At 35.3% G+C, this 16,284-nt stretch overlaps 1 long non-coding RNA gene across 2 annotated transcripts; it reads left to right on the plus strand.

The window, feature by feature from the left end:
• The first annotated feature begins 10,910 nt into the window (after window positions 1-10,910).
• On the plus strand, window positions 10,911-16,059 carry LOC113458594 (uncharacterized). 2 transcript variants are annotated; one of them, XR_012580105.1, is made up of 4 exons: window positions 10,911-11,237; window positions 11,905-12,011; window positions 13,641-13,776; window positions 13,881-16,059. It is a non-coding gene; the product is annotated as an uncharacterized LOC113458594 (long non-coding RNA). The 2 variants fall into 2 exon arrangements; XR_003378972.2 differs by lacking the exon at window positions 13,641-13,776 and having other exon boundaries at window positions 10,929-11,237.
• The last annotated feature ends 225 nt before the right edge of the window (window positions 16,060-16,284 follow it).

A 16,284-nucleotide genomic window follows, 5' to 3' on the forward strand; every position in this document is an offset into this window, starting at 1 on the left:
TCAAACTAAATCAAATTTGAACTTAAACCTTTCTGCCCCTTAGCCATGATCCTTTTGTCCTTCAATATTACCCCCATCTAAGTAACAATGGGGGAATAAAATATGGGTTATAGCTTTGTCACTATAACTTTTATCTAAGTTCATTCCTGGAGTCATTTATTTGCCTTGCAATAGACCTAAAATCTTGTCTCTTTTCATATTAGGAAAAGTCATACTTTGTTTAATTAGTTTTTTTTTTTAAATTTTGAATGTTGAGGAGTAGAGATCAAGTTGATATTGGTGGGCAGAAATAAAAAAGGATTCAAAACTTGAGAAAGCAAAGGGGAAGTTGTAAGGACAGTGAGGACAGTCAAAAGACTCCATGTCTTCAACAAAGACAAATGTCACCCTAGGTTACTGTTCAGAAAATATCCAGATGGTTTTCTCTGCCTTTCTTTATGACTTTCTATCAGGTCATCCTCAAATAGATTCACTCCTCTATTTTTAGTTCATTCATTATTCCTCTTCATCTCCCTCTGTGGTGATGAAGGGACAGGTCTGGTGTCAGTGGAAGCAATTTGAAATGAATAGATGTGCTAACTGACCCCTTCACAGCTACATCACAAAAAACATTTAGTACTGCTATTTATGGTCTACACAAAGGATTCAAGCTCTTAAATGACTTCAAAACAAAAGTATCATTTGGAGGTTATTGCCAAAGCTTGTCCTACACAATTACTCTCTACTCTCACAATAATAGCTAAAAAGCTGTTTACTGGTCTCCAAAAAGTGGATTTGGTTTTCAATAATTGCCAATCATAAATAATAGTAAGGGGTTAACTTGAGTGTAAGATATTGTCTTAAAAATTACCTAAAATACCAATCGAAATCAAATATATATCATCTATACTTTGATAGCCAAATTTAATCAATCAAGTGCAATGTAGTTTGATTTTTAAGAGGTGTAATACAATGAACAGTATATTGTATTGCATGTTTAGAAAAATAGGCTATTATATGCAATAATAGGTCTGCCAATCATCTGGACTCATTAACAGGTAGACCTAAAAGTTTGTGAAAATTTCAAATTCAAAGCAGAACTTTTCATTTACTGTAGTCAAGTAAGTCAAGTCACATATTCAGTGAACTCTTATTGTACAGTTTAATTACTTATATAAAGCTTAGTGTATTTTTACTGCATCTTTCAAACTGTCCAAGTGGCCTATTTTTTTCATTTTTCAATTGATTTCATTTTTTCTTCTTAGTCTTTCAGAATTTCATAAACTTCCTTGAACTTTTCTATCTTCTATACTTTTTCTGTAATGGGCATCAAAGTGTATATATTAGGTCAGATATACATCCTCCATATTAGATGGGTTTTGAAGAAAGTGCTCAGATGGAAACTGAATCTTGGTCTATCTGATAGATGGGCAGAAAATTCAGTATTTTTTGATACAGTTTGCAGCCAGATTGCATTGCTACTGAGAAATCACACACAGGTGACAAAATTAGAGGTACATATCCCAGTAAAACTTCAAGTATCTGACAGGAGACACAAACGTAATAGACACAGGGAAAAAAATCAGTGAGATCTCAATTTATCTTTTAGCAATTGAATGACAGTTTTACAAGCAAGTGAAGGTTGGCCAAAAGGGAGCTGATGAAGGATGGACAGTAGCACTGTAATTTGACAAGGTGAATTTGACAGAGAGTTTCAGATTGCCAAAAACCACAGCAGACAACCTGTAAGATGACAAAAAGGTAGAAAAGGTATATAATACTTCTTAGCAAAGTTATAACAGAACAAGGAGCTTCTAGCAGATTGAAAATTACACTACATTTAATCTAAATTCAATGGAAGGACGCACATAGCCAGAAAGGAATTCCAGCTATTCAGTTTAGGCAATGATTATACATAGGCCAAGTCACTCTCCAGGTTTGTTTACCTTTCTCATTTGACACAGGAGCCACCCTTACTATTTCAGTTTAAAGACTCTAATGGCTAAATTAAGTGAGTGTATCCTACTCACTCTAACAAACAATGCAAGTAAGGTAATGTGGGGTGTACTGAGAGCTTGTAAAAAGTGTGGTGGATATCTAGTTCTGTATGTTCTACTGCTCCAGGGCAGCTTGTTCAGTGTCATCAATAAGACTACAACAATCATATTGGGGAAAGTGCTTTTCTTTTTGTTTTGTGTGCTCTCCCCACCCACAAGACAAAATGTACAATCATAGATTCATAGAACTGTTAAAGATAAAAAAGAGCTCTAAGATCATGGAGTCCTTAAGGGCAACATCCATGTTGGACCACAACTAAACAGGAAGTCAGTTAATCTGTATCAACTTTCTGTTGAAAAGATAATCAGAAAGATTGTTTTTTAAATTGATCACTCCTGACTGAATCCTTCAAATCCGTAGTCATGATTCTACACACTCTCAGACAAGGTAACTTTTCAGCTTCTGCTAACATGTCACTTTCTTAGTAATTCTAGGAAGCTAAAGAAAAAATTGTAAAATTTGAAGATGATAGAGTTGCTTTCATGACCATTATGAAGCATATGAATTAGGTGTATTACCATAGATAAGAACTGGAGAAACAGACACACAAAAAGCAACATGAAGACAGGATTTCTACTACCAACAACACAGTATTTGCATTTAAATTTTAAAATGTGTGAAGTTTTTCTCTACAGAAGCATTGAAAAAAATAAGAGCTGGATAGGGTCTTCTCGCTAGGAGTCTAAGAATCTATAAAACACCAAATATTGTAGGACTAATCATATGAACACCAGTCTATGCAAAGTCATAATTCTGCACTTTAGAAAAGAGATGAGAAAAAAAATCATGGGCCTTTTAGACTCAAGAGAAAGTGATAGAAAAACAGTACAATTAGCTGCCCCAGTTTTTTTGATCCTGCTGTCCCTGTACAAATGTCTGTAGTACATGTCTGCAGCAAAGACTGATTTCAACAAATATGAATGACTGACATTACACTACTCTTCTGTCGCATTCGAATCTAACAGCTGACAACCACATTCTACATTCATTGAAAATATTTCAACTTTTACAAGTAAAGATAGTCAAATTTATCTTTTTTTCTGGGAAGATCTGTCAGCTACCAGCTGCTATAGCATAAATGATTCAAGTATCATGCCATCAAAGAATTTTAGTAATTTTATTTTGTAGTGTCTTTTAGCCATATTACAAGGTAACATACAGTTAATGAAGTAACTGAATTGAGGGTTTTATTCAATTTTTAAAATTATTTATTTACTGGTATGAAAAAATGCGTTTCAAAATGCGTCTCATATAAAACATTTGTTAGTTTTGCTTGGGGAAAGAAAGGTCAGAAATTGTGTTGTTGAGTTGCTTCACTTTATGAAGAATGTATGGAGCCAGGGATGAGAAGAAATGGACATAAGGATGTATAGAAGGCCATGATCTGATAGGAAACAACAACAGGAATTCAGGCCATTTTTAAAACCACAGACTCCAAACAATTCCTGAATATCAAAGAATACAAGCCCTGTTTTTGCACAAGAATTTTGTTCTGTCTAATTAAGCTAAAACTGGATTTTTTCATGCTTTATTTCTGCATAAATAAATTATGGTTTCTATACATTCTCTTTCCAGAGACCTCCTTCTACCCAGAGACCTACTCCTACCCAGGAGGCAGCTCCTCTGCTGGGACACATCACTGTGTGTCTGACAATCTGACTCCTCAAAGAAAAAAGTTATATGTAGTCACATTTACTAATCGTAGCTCTCTTATTTAATTTTTTCAACAATGCTCTCCTGCAGTGCATTTTCTCCCTCTTTCTCATTTAAAAAACAACAATAAACAGAGGGGATTATTGTCCCAGTCCTGTACAGTGCAACTGTATCATAAAGCAGGGAAAAGAGAGTATATCCAGCTGTGCTTTAAGTGTTACACAGGTTTTGCATATTCATAGTTTGGAGACCCACCTGCTGAGTTAATACAAACAAAAAAAAATCATATAGAGCTGAACTTCTAAAGAGAAAACTATGAGAATATATTATGGAGCATAAAATCAGAAAAGAACAACAGGATACAATACCAGTTATGTGAAAAGCACGCGAGCAATGTCATAGAAATGTAATTAACTGAATACATTGATTTCATTAAGGTATATTCAGATAAGTCCAACTCCTTGTTTATATAGTATAAATATGAAACCTATGAAATATGTAAAGACAGCTGGGATGTTCATTTTGGTTCATATTTTTGTTCTGAAATGGAGATATGACAAAGAAGTTGAGATTATGAAACCATCACACAAAGAATGTAGCAGTCTTATATTAATACATATTAACATAACTAGCTGATAAAATCTCATTCTGCTTCATGACTTTATTTTTGACTTGAATCAAAATTGCCTTGTATTCACATTTATAGAATTACTGACACCTATTCCTGTTTTTCCATCAACCAAGGAAGAATCATGTACCAGGTGAGCTCTGTTAATTGGAGTAAAAACCACTTTAGCTTTCAAGTGATTGTGAGATTCTGAAAGGTACGTTTAAAGCCATATTTTCCATGACTCTGTCTTCTATTGATCATTATTTTCCTCTCCTTTGCCATTCATTACTTTGTAGTAATTTAAAAGATTGTTTTCTTATATTTCTTTTTCATAACATTAGAAATGAGAGCTCAGAGGATGATGTTATCACACACTGTTAGAATGGCAATTTCTTTTCCAACCCCTAAAATTGCCAAGGTGTTCTTCAACTTACTTTATGGTGAAAAGTTCAAACAAGCAGAAAGAACAGTGATGTGATGAATATAGGATGGAGCTGAAGGGATAATTCAAGGTTCTGATGCTTAGACCAATGGAGAAAGAGAGAGTGATGCTTCTTTTTCTTCCTAGAGATAATTTTCCTATAATTTCATTTGAGATATCACTTTTCACTCCATGGTGTTACCAGTTTTCAAAATTAGCCTTTCAGGTACTTGCAGGGGTGCCATTGATCCACCCATTAAACAGAAAGATGAATTCCTGGATTCTTTTGCTTTAGCAAGTTAGGAAGAAATTAAATTTAGATATAAGCTATAATTTAAAACTTTGGGTTCATTCTATAAAGTTTATAGAATGAACAGAAAGATGAATTCCTGGATTCTTTTGCTTTAGCAAGTTAGGAAGAAATTAAATTTAGATATAAGCTATAATTTAAAACTTTGGGTTCATTCTATAAAGTTTATACATAGGAGAGAGTGACAGCTGGAATGTAAACCTTCTGTAAGAGGGAACTGGTGACAGGATTCATGCCTCCTAATTTTATCTTTCAAAAAAAAAAAAAGAATATCTATTATTAGTTGGTGACCAAGGATATCTTATAAAACCAGTGGAAAAGGAGAGGATTTGTCATTTTTGGAGGAGTCCATTTTTGGCTCTTTAATATCTGTGAAGCCAATGGAAAGGCAGAGGCTCTGTTGCAGCCTAACTTGGATGCTCTGAATCATTTTCAGAGGAGTCTCTATCTTATCATGGAGTACTGTGAGATCTGCTGGGTTATTAGTCTCATTACAGAATATCCCCTGGGGCACACCTATAGATCACACTGTCATTTCTCTTACCTTAGTGCTCTGTTTTAAGACAGAATTAATTATCTGCTGGAATGCCTTTCTCCTTTTCCATGAGTGTAAGATCTGAGTCCAGCTACCTTAGGTTAGACTGTGCCTTTTAGGTGAACTGAACTTGAAAAGATCAGTATCACTCCACACAAAAAATATAAATGTGTTAAAGAGAATCTGAACTGGAACTTCATTTAAGATGATAATTCAATTTCACCAGGGGATCTAATCTGTGATTTTAAATCAGGAGTCCTCTGTATTAACTCTTCAATATGTTACAATATCCCTCATAATTCAGAATAATTTTGCAATCATTACATTAATACTTATCTCAGCTTCCTCTCCAAAAATTGTTAAACCAAAGGTAAAAGTGAACTATAGAAGTTGTTTATTAATACTAAACTCCTGAAACTATACTTAAATCATATTTTTTTAAAAACATATGAAGAAAGCATACTGCAGTAAAACATGTTTATTCCACTGTAATGAGATTGAAACACATACTTTTCTGTACATTTTCTGTAGCTCTCTGGTATTTTCTGTCTCATAAGTGAAGCTCTAACAAAATTCAAAAGGCACCATCTTAGACAGTTTTAATGCAGGTTATTCAGGTAATACTATATACAGGAGTTGAAGTAGCAGGAATTGCAAAAAAGCAGGTCTTTCAAATACATTTAAAGATAAATTCCCTCTTCAGTTATTTTCAAATGAAAACATACCTGTTCAAAAGTCCCATTTAGAGCTTTTGGGTGTATAAAATTCCATAAATTGGCTTTTCTAATTGAAGAAAGTAAATTATTAGAATAAATGGTGCAAGTGTTTACAAGTAAGAGTTCAATTTACTTTCTTTATATATTAATCCATATAATTATTTTCATTCTTATTGAGCTAAATGGAACTCTAGGGGTGGTACCCTAAAGCTGATGTCAATGTGATGAATTTCATCTTTAGTATCTCCTGGTTCATTTAACATCTCATTCATTAAGGCTACTACATATTTTATACGATTTTGATCATCTGCGTTTGCAGATTCCTCGTAAGGTCAAATACATGCGAGCAGCTTTTCTTTTATTTTAGACTTCATGGAATGCTCAGTCTTAATAAGGACTTCGAGACGAAACTGCTATGGTAGTGTCCTTCATGTGCACCATCCTTTTTTTATTCATTTTTACTCTTTGCATGTATTTGTTCACTTTATTGAACAAATACACATTCAAATAGAAAAAACAGAGTTACAAATACTGCATTTGGATCTATCAAGAAGAAAAGTATTCTACAATGAAGGAGTCTCTCAAGTGGTGGTCCTATGTTAAAAGTCATCCAGAGCCTTCAATTATGAATATTTTAGGCCAGATTTCATGAGCTTAGATTAGATTAGATAATGGCACATGAAATAAATGCTACTTCTTTGATTCTTCGATCCATGTCTGCTCTTATAATAGGGCATAATGATACTATGCAAGAGGTAAGGATTTTTAAATTTTATTTAATTTACATACTAACTTCCTTAAATCCTAAATTATTGCTATTATGATGAGAAGAAGAAATAATTTAGATTTTAACAGATGTTAATTATTTAAAACCAATCATTTAGTGAATTTATCTAGTTTTTTACCAAAACAAAAATTCTTCACAATTCAGTGAAACAAAAATATCCAAAAATAAAAGTATTTTTCTGTTGCATACAGGAATGTTGAGATAAGGATTTTCCATTATTTCCCATAACAATTTTTCTTATCATAAACTATAATAAGTTTTCTTTTATATTCACGGAAAAACAATGCAATGCCTACTGTGTCAATGCTGTTGGCTCACGGTCCCCAAAAACCGCTTGGTGCACTAACTTGATTTCATAGCAAAATTGATTACATATCAGTGCAAAATTAATTATTGTTTGACACTTTTTAGAGCTCCTGACAGTGATTTAGTTCAAGTCTACTGGATGGGTGAAGCTATGTGGTCATGACCATTGGAGCATCATGGGCAAAGATTAGCTAAGATACCATGCCTTGAGTTTTACTCTTAAAATTTTTTTATCTATATGACTCCAGCAGGCTGAAAGTGGAAAAAAAATGTTTTTCTAAGTCCAATAACTGACCCAGCATACAATATTTGTGATTCTCTCAGAAGTAACAACTTTTCTGGTTTAATAGTTCATAGTTAAGGTGACTGTCCTTATTATGCACTCCTATTAAACTTGGCTCATGGAGTCATCTCTGAGCATGTGAGCTGAGATGAGGAAGTGTAACCCAAGAAGTTAAAAAAATGCAATTTCAGATCAGCATCAAGTGTGTTGTACATCATCAGGCCTTAATGTGGAAAACCAGACATTTTTACCCACTCTTAAGGTTCAGCTATTGAAGTATTTGAACAGATATTATTTAATACAAAGACATCCACATGTTTGTATACTCAGATATCACAGGGGCAAGGCTCAAAGAGTGTTTAGTGAGATAATGCAAGTATGGGAACCATATTGTTCTCTTATTCATACAAATCTCTATTCAAAGAAAACTTAACGCAGAATTCATGCTAGAAAGTGTGGTGAGAGGGATCACGATTTTCTGCATCATCAAGATGTGATGGGAATACAATGATGTTGAGGGGCAGCTAAGAAAGCCTGTTATGAAAATCCCAGTCTAACTATGTTTACTTCATCTAACAAGAGTAGAAAGCAAACATCATCTTCCCAAATTTAAAAAAAAATTGTTGTAACCTTTCAGAGTGTAGATTGCCAGAAAGGAATATTGTATAGTTTGTCTTTTAGGCTTCTTAAATATGTGAAAGTACCTTTAAATAGTAGGATTTTATAGTCATTTTTTCTTCCTGAGATAAAAAAAGAGAAAGAAGTAGTTAAGGTATTTTTTTTTTCCTCTTTATAAAGAAAAGATTAAAGGACTATTCAGATAAAATCTTCACTCTTTTTTTTTAATCTTTGTTTCTTTTTCTGCCAGAAAAAAAAAGAACCTAGACTTTAAATGTAGAACAATCCTTTAAATCCTCATTACTCTGAAGATTATAAAGATTACAAGTCCGTACAATACTTCCTGAAAACAGACACATAGAAATGACAAGCAAATATCTAAATGAGGGACCCAGAATTCTTTTTTTTAAACACTGAAAGAAAAAAGAGAAAAGACACATAGAATTAGCTGTCTTTCTGCCATTCTGTCCTCAAAGCTCTATGAAAGAGTTGAACATGAATTAGAGAGAATGGCCTAAAAAGACTGTAAGTAGCTTTCTTAATACAAAATATGCTAATCTGCAGAGCACAGAATCAGCTGCATTTCCAAAGGTGCTCAGTATTCTAAAGAAATAAAGAAAAGAGCATATGAAAGGTAAAATCCTGCTTAGAAAAATGGATGTGCAAGCTCTGCATTCCAAAGATTCACTTTAAAATTCTGCCTTTTCCAGTTTTACTTATGCAATTTATGATTGCTTAAGGCAACTTTTGCTTTTGTTTCATACCACACATGAGCGACACACCACTGTTGTTTTTTTCCAAGGCTATTTCCAAATTTTTCTTTGAAAATTAATTTGCCAATTCTAGCAAGTTGTTCATTTTTCCAACATGCTTGAACTTTTACTGAAATACTTTGCCTTGATATTGCACAAGATAGAATGCACAGACCTGTGATAGCACTAAACTGAGCTGAGTTTAATTAGAGTTCATGTTCTCTTATACTCGAACTAAACTTAGAAGGAAATAATTTGAAAGCAGTAAAGAAATTATTGTATATCTTTGAACTAAGATCAGTTTTTCTAATATAGCCATCAGAAATGCCAGATCATCCTGCTAAAAACCAATTGCTTCTGGAATATCTGGTAGCTTTCCACATAAATTAATCAAAATGGTACCACAGTGGAGGGAATGGGTGGAGTTTAAAAAAAGGTAAAATTCTCTGACTAAAAAAAAGTAAAAAAGAGCAGTACTATTTGCCATAGTTCTGAAACAGCAAGTTGTTCTTGGTTTCTTTTTTTGGGTTCTTATTCTGGGCAAACTGAAATTCAGAACCTCACAATATGAGGCAGTTTTTTGAGAAAGAATCAGCTGTGGAGTCCTGATATCCGATTTATTAAGAAAATTATGTATATTGGGTTGCTCAGACTGTGTACCTCTCTATATAATTTAATTGGGCAATTTCTAAGCAAATCAAGAGGTAGAAATCTCAGATACAAAAGATTTTTACACCTTTTTTTAGAAATTTCAAGGTGAGTAGAGGATGGAGACCAAAATAAGGAAAAGTAGGTATGAATTTGGCCCATGGAATAAAACCAAGAAGAAAATCAACATGTATTTCCTCTGAGGTACCCGTAATACATCCTGACACAGGAACACTAAAAAATAAAAGATACAGCTAGCCCAGTATTACACCATGGGACTTATTAAGGAGACCTAAAAATAGTGTGCAGGAAATCAGCTGTCACTCATTCTGCATCTCATGGGACTACCTTGGCTTTAAATAATTGAAATTCTGAAAAAAATTCATTCTACTACACTCACTAGTGCTTTTTCTAAAAAGACTTCTAGCTTTGATGATTTTGTATCTGTCAAAATTTATGGCTCATTTATATGTTTACAAAATCATGACGCCACTTAAAATTAAAATAATTTATTTAGGATTTTAGAAATGCCATAGATATGACAGGTGAAGTATGAAGTCAGTATGTAATACCTTCTGTTAAGAAATGTGATCAAGCTTAAAGGTTTTTTCCTCTGTGACTCATGTACTGGTTTTCCTAGAACAAGTGTGACAGAATGTTTGCTGTCTATATTTTCCAGATTTAGTATTGGAAAATTTTTATCAAAGAAATTAGAATTTGTATTCTAATGAGTTTTTAATAGATTACATGATGGATTCTAATATATGCATACTATCTTCCCTTTTTATTGTGTGTGTGTGGATTCTGTATATAAAATGTTTTCATTGGGGTATAGAAGGATTTCCACTGAGGATGTTTCTCTGTTTGTCTGTTTTTCTCTGGGGTTGTAGAGATTATTAGCAGAGAGCTAATAACAAAACATTGTTGTTACTTCTGAAATTGCAGTCCCTTATCTCAATGACTAAGCTGGAAGTAGAAACAGGGTTTTCTCAGGGAAGATTATGTTGCAGCAGCAGAACACCTGCTGAAAGGCTTCAAGTCTCTCAAGTCTGTCAATAATCACTTGACTGAGAAATCCAGAACTTTACAAAAAGAAAGCCTTCACAATGACACTTGTAAAAATGAAAGGGAGTAGAAGGAAGGACTCTGCAAAGACCCAAAGATCTTGAAAGGACAGAATGAAACCTAAAGTAATGTAGATGTTTTGAGACTGGATTTTGAGTGGAAACTTTTATTGCTTTTCCAAAAAGCAATGTACTTCCTGAGCTTCTCTATGAGTTATCTGAGGTTGTTTAGATATCTTTTGACTACTCTGGTCCTATCTTTATTTCATAGCTGTCTTGTCCCTGAGAGTATTTAAAATAATAATCTTTGCAATCACAATTTGGTGGAGCTCTGAAAGCAGGAAAGAACTACTTACTCTGCAGCAGAACTGGCACAGGAGGAGACAGCACCAGGATGTGGATGGTTGACAAAGAGAGTCTCATCTGCTTGGACCAGGTGCTTCACAGTGATTCTGCAGACCATGATGGTGCCCGTGAGCCTACAGATGCCAGCCTTGGTAAGTTTGCACCAGACAACTTGATCACGTTTATATTGAGATAGCTGAGTCAGTATTATGGCATTACAAATTTCATGGTAAATATGTACCATCAATTTCTCTATTTCCTCTAAATGTTTTCAAAAGTCTTAAAATTTTGAAAAACAATGTTGCTTGAATAAAATGCATCTGTCTTTACTATCTGAATACCCTGTAATTATCAGGTTTCTTCCTATTCCTTCAATCATCAGATCTCAAATTATTGTTACAGCTCATGCAGAAATTTATTCCAGCATATGCTTCTTTTCTTGCTGTAAGAGATATGTTTTATGAGTGTGTTCTTCAATAATAATCCTTATTTCTTTTTCAGATGCATAATAATTACATGTTCTTCTGGAAGGAGCTAAAGTGTTTTGTTGGCATGTTGAGGTTTTCTTTCCAACCTGTATTTATTTCTCTTCAATGGAAATTAAACCTTTATTTGGTTTTAGAGGAATTTCCAGAACATGGTCCTCTTGGATGTATGTCAAAAATACTTATAGAAGCAGCATGCAGAAAGATGAGTAATAGAACTTAAATGATGACCATTACCAAAATAATACAAATTCCATTATAAGATAACTACCTCTAATTTAACAACATAGCAGACACTCATTAAAGTATATTTTCTTCTTTTTTTCTTTTTCAGAAGTGAACAAAACACCACTACAAAGTGCCAAACTGACAGCAGTGGAATTAATTCTGTCTGCCTGGTAGACAAAGCATAGCAACCAAGCTGGATTACTTTAAATTTTGGTACGTTTGTCACGCTTGTCTTTTTCCTCTGCTCAATGCAATTGTTCTTTGTCCATTGACATTAATTGTACTATTTCTATTTACTCCAAAGACCTTTAGTTCAACTCTCAAGTACAGGAACTAACTGCATGCTGATTGCCATTTCAGTAACATGTAAATATGCTAAACTGTGTGTTTGTCAAAATGAAAAGAAGTAGGAGAAAAAGAAAGGACATTGTTTCAGGCTATTGGCTAAGACAAGTTCTGTTCTTGAATCTTCCACTCACTGCTAGCAATTCTAAGTACTTCAAGGAACATTATTTTTGAATAGTTACTACTAAGAAGTAGAAACTACAACCCATTAAAAATAACTTGGGTCTTGCAATAGAGGGTAGGAGAATGATTAACTACATTGACATCAAGGATGAAAAAATTCGTGTAAGGGCAAATCTAGCCCATCTGTGCATAGAAAGGTTTCTAGGATGACAATTATCCTATTCTTTCCATTTTTCAGGGAAGGGGTTGAACTATTTTAGAGGTAGGAGTGACTCCCTGGAGAGTTCTATAGCTCTACACTAGCTAAGGGTGATTGGGAGGGAGGGAGAGAAGAAGGGAAAGGAGTTCACATTTTTTCCCCCAGCCTCTGAAGTAAAAAAGATACATCGTTCAATAATTTTAGAAAATACTTTACAAGAATAAGATTTTTTTAATTTTAATTGTATTAAAATACAAATTTTAATTCAATAAAAAGGTTTTTATCTAAAAAACTAACCAATTTCAGATAACTCAGATGCAAACACTGTGCCAGACTTCACAAACACACTTAGACATTTCCCCTTTCGTATCAAATCCACAAATGGATGGATTGATATCACCAAGTTGAGTGGTATAATTGATATCCCCAAAGGACAGGAAGCCATCCAGAGGGACCTAGACTAGTTCAAGAAGTGGCCCAATGGAAACCTCATGAAGTCCAATAAGGTCATGCACAAGGTCAAAATCCTTTTCTTTGCCAGGTTTAACTTCATCCCTTATTTCCAATCCCTCTCTTTATCCCTGCAAGCTACCCTCAGTCCCTTCAGCAAGCAAAAAATGAGGAAGGGCACCCTATGTTCTATACTTGGCTGTTTTTCTCTGACATTCCCATCCTATCACACCTTTGCTTCAGTGTGAGTTCTTCCACTGGCTGCAATGCTTCAGGAGAACCTTCTCTAGAGCAGGCTTTCCTTTGGTGGAAGGGAATAACTTCACCCCCCCTTGCCTGACTTCGGTGTTTCTTGTGCTGTTTTACACTACTTGCACTCCCTCCTCCCCTCCCTGTTTGGTGTTCTGCCCTTTCTCAAATACAGTATCACAGAGGAGCATCACTGTGGCTGAGAGGATCTCCTATGCCCTGTGTGCGTTGGCTGGAGCTGGCTGGAACCATCCATGTGCACCCTGGGCAGCCCCAGCCTCTCCTCCCCGGCCAGCACCTCACCACGCACATCCAGTGCAAAGACATACACCAAGTCCTTGAGAAGATGCAGAGAGCCTTGTCTCAGATTTCTGGGAGAATAAGAAGTCAAAACCCCATTATCTGCTTGATTCCTTTAAATACGTATGGATACAAGAATCTTGTTTTGAACTAGATTTACTGTACTTTATTTGCAGATAAGTTACACTACCTATTGGCATGAAGAACAGAAAATTAGTTTATTGTTGTATTGTGTAACAACGCTTGACACATCCTTTGAAGTCAGACAATAGAAAGATGGAGGTGTTCATTGAGAAAATTTTTTCTCAATAGGTAATGAAAACATTCAAGTGCTTACAGATTTTTTGCAACATGCCATGCATGTTCCAGTTTGTGTAAAATTGGATATGTAACAGAGTTAACAATTTCTTTTTCAGAGAGGGAAACTGAACAGAATACAGAAGATGGATATCAACTGGTATTTCTTTTTTAAATGCATCGCTGAGCAATGGCTTGAAAAATGAGGCAATTAAGGTTTGCTTATGAACAATTAGCTTGAGATCATGAACTGCTCAGATGAGCAAAAAAAGTAAATTAAATAAATGTGTATAGAGGATATAAGAAAAATGTTTGATTTTTGTACCAAGGAAGGATAATTATATAGGAAATTATCCTGAAAAATCAGCATATGTTAATACTCCTATATGATTAAACCAACATGCAAAATAGCTGAAATCTACCAACAGTTTGTAGAGGGACACATGAAACGTGGGATGGTTTTAAGGACTTTCTTTCAGGGAAGTTCTTGGTTCCTCCAGGCTGCTGAGACATCATCAGCTGTTGCTCATGCTGCTCTGTGAAGGCACGTGGCTGTACCAAACACAAATTTCATTTGAATGTACTTGCTACTGTAATAATACATTACTCCTTGAGTTCTTCTTACAGCACTGGTTCTCTTGGGCCCTCAAATTGTGGCATCTTTGTGATCTGAGTTTGTTCAGAGAATTCCATACAGTCTCTGCTCTTCCCATATAATCTATTGTGATCATTGCACATACAAATTAAAACAGCTGTAAGAATGAACATAATGACCTGTAGTATTTAAGCTGCAGCCTCATATAACATTAAGAATTATCGCTCATCTACTGAGAAAAAATTATATAAAATTATACAGACTCTTTTTAAAACAAAAATATACATTCAAAAATAATAGAAGTAAACTGGAAAATAATTGACTTCTACTTAAATTCTATTAGTTCTGCATAACATAGGAAAAATAATGTGGAAAATGTAGCAAAATATCATTTCTCATCAGCAGAATTCAAAGATTGGTTTTCTTATTCAATAACAATATCATTACAAGTCAAACTGACTTATGCAGCTGAAAAATTAGCTAAATGAAGGACTCTTTCTCTTCCTCCTTGTGTTACAAAGGCACAGATAATCTTTAGGGTGGGCTTAAAAGGAACAGATGAAAAGTTTTTGTTGGGTGCCAAGTAATACTTTGTTCCAAAATTTATTGGTCTGAAAAAATAAGAAACAAAATAAATTTTAACAACTCTCTTAATGCAGATCCAGAGTTGAGCTCTATTTGTTTTGCTACTTACTTTCTTTGCTTTAGGGAACAAAGTGGTTAGCTGAGCAACATAACCACAATTAACTGGCCTATTAAAGAGAAAAACAATTTAAACATACAGGTAATAAGCAAATTTATTTCATTACAATGCTGTTCTTATGTCCAAAGAGTGGCAAGGCTGAAGATTCTAAGCAGGTATACACACACAGAGCCCATCTATATCCTACATATATATTCATACATAGCTATTTACATATATGTGCATGCATGTGTATATCCACAGAGCCCCCACATAAACACAGGGTGCATCAACATCCTCCTTCCCTCTCTGGCTGGACAGGATGGAGATCCAGTGATGAAAAATATATATCCATATGTACAATGTGGATTGCACATCCAGCTGCTGCATTCACTTGGCCTGCCCGGTGTTGGGATCTGGTTAGTAAAATTTTTAGAGTGATGCCTCTACCTGAATTAAGGCGCAAACAAGACATTAAGTCAAAGTCAATAGTAGGAATTTTATTAAACAGCAAATATGAAAGAGGTAAGTGTGTGTGAAAGAGGTAGAAAAGAGGTGGGGAGATAAATGTAGTGACAGAGATAGATTAAGTAGAAATGGTAACCACTCTGTGGATCCTAACAGCATCCTATTGATCTTCTCCATCAGGTTTTCTTGGTGGTGAGGGTCCCTCCCCAGAAATGGAGTCCAGTGAATTAATATACATTTGGGTAAAGTGGGAATACCCTGGGGCAGGGGCAGTGTTGCACAGTCTCTTGTCACAGACTCTGGATCTGCGGCCTCACTTTGCGTCATGTGCAGTCCTCTGGTGCAAGGCCTCAGGAGTGAGTCCCTAGGGGACCCTCAGGGGATCCTCTCTAGTCCCTCAGGGGAGCACTCCAGGGGGGTCTTTGATGAGCACCTCCTCAGGTGCCCCTCACATGCAAATCCTGGAATGTGGCCTTCCCAGGGTGGGGAGCCTTACAGCTCAGCTAGTTTGTGTAAGGGAGGATGGGTGTTCACTGCCTCTGACCGCAAGTTATGCCACACCCCTAAAACTCTCCTCCTCTCCCCTAGGTTGTGGGGGAGCGTATGCAAACACGGCCTCAGCAGATGGGCCTGCGCTCTATGGCCTCCTCCACCCCAAACCCAGCCAGGGATGACTTTCAGGACAGGTACTGGCTTTGGCTGGTTTTTTTTTGTGGATGTATTCTTCTCCCTCAGCCTTGTTTCCTTCTCCCTGAGAAGGGAGATGATTGAACCTGAG

The sequence above is a fragment of the Zonotrichia albicollis genome, chromosome 4 (genome assembly GCF_047830755.1).
Source record: "Zonotrichia albicollis isolate bZonAlb1 chromosome 4, bZonAlb1.hap1, whole genome shotgun sequence".
Lineage (NCBI taxonomy): Eukaryota > Metazoa > Chordata > Aves > Passeriformes > Passerellidae > Zonotrichia > Zonotrichia albicollis.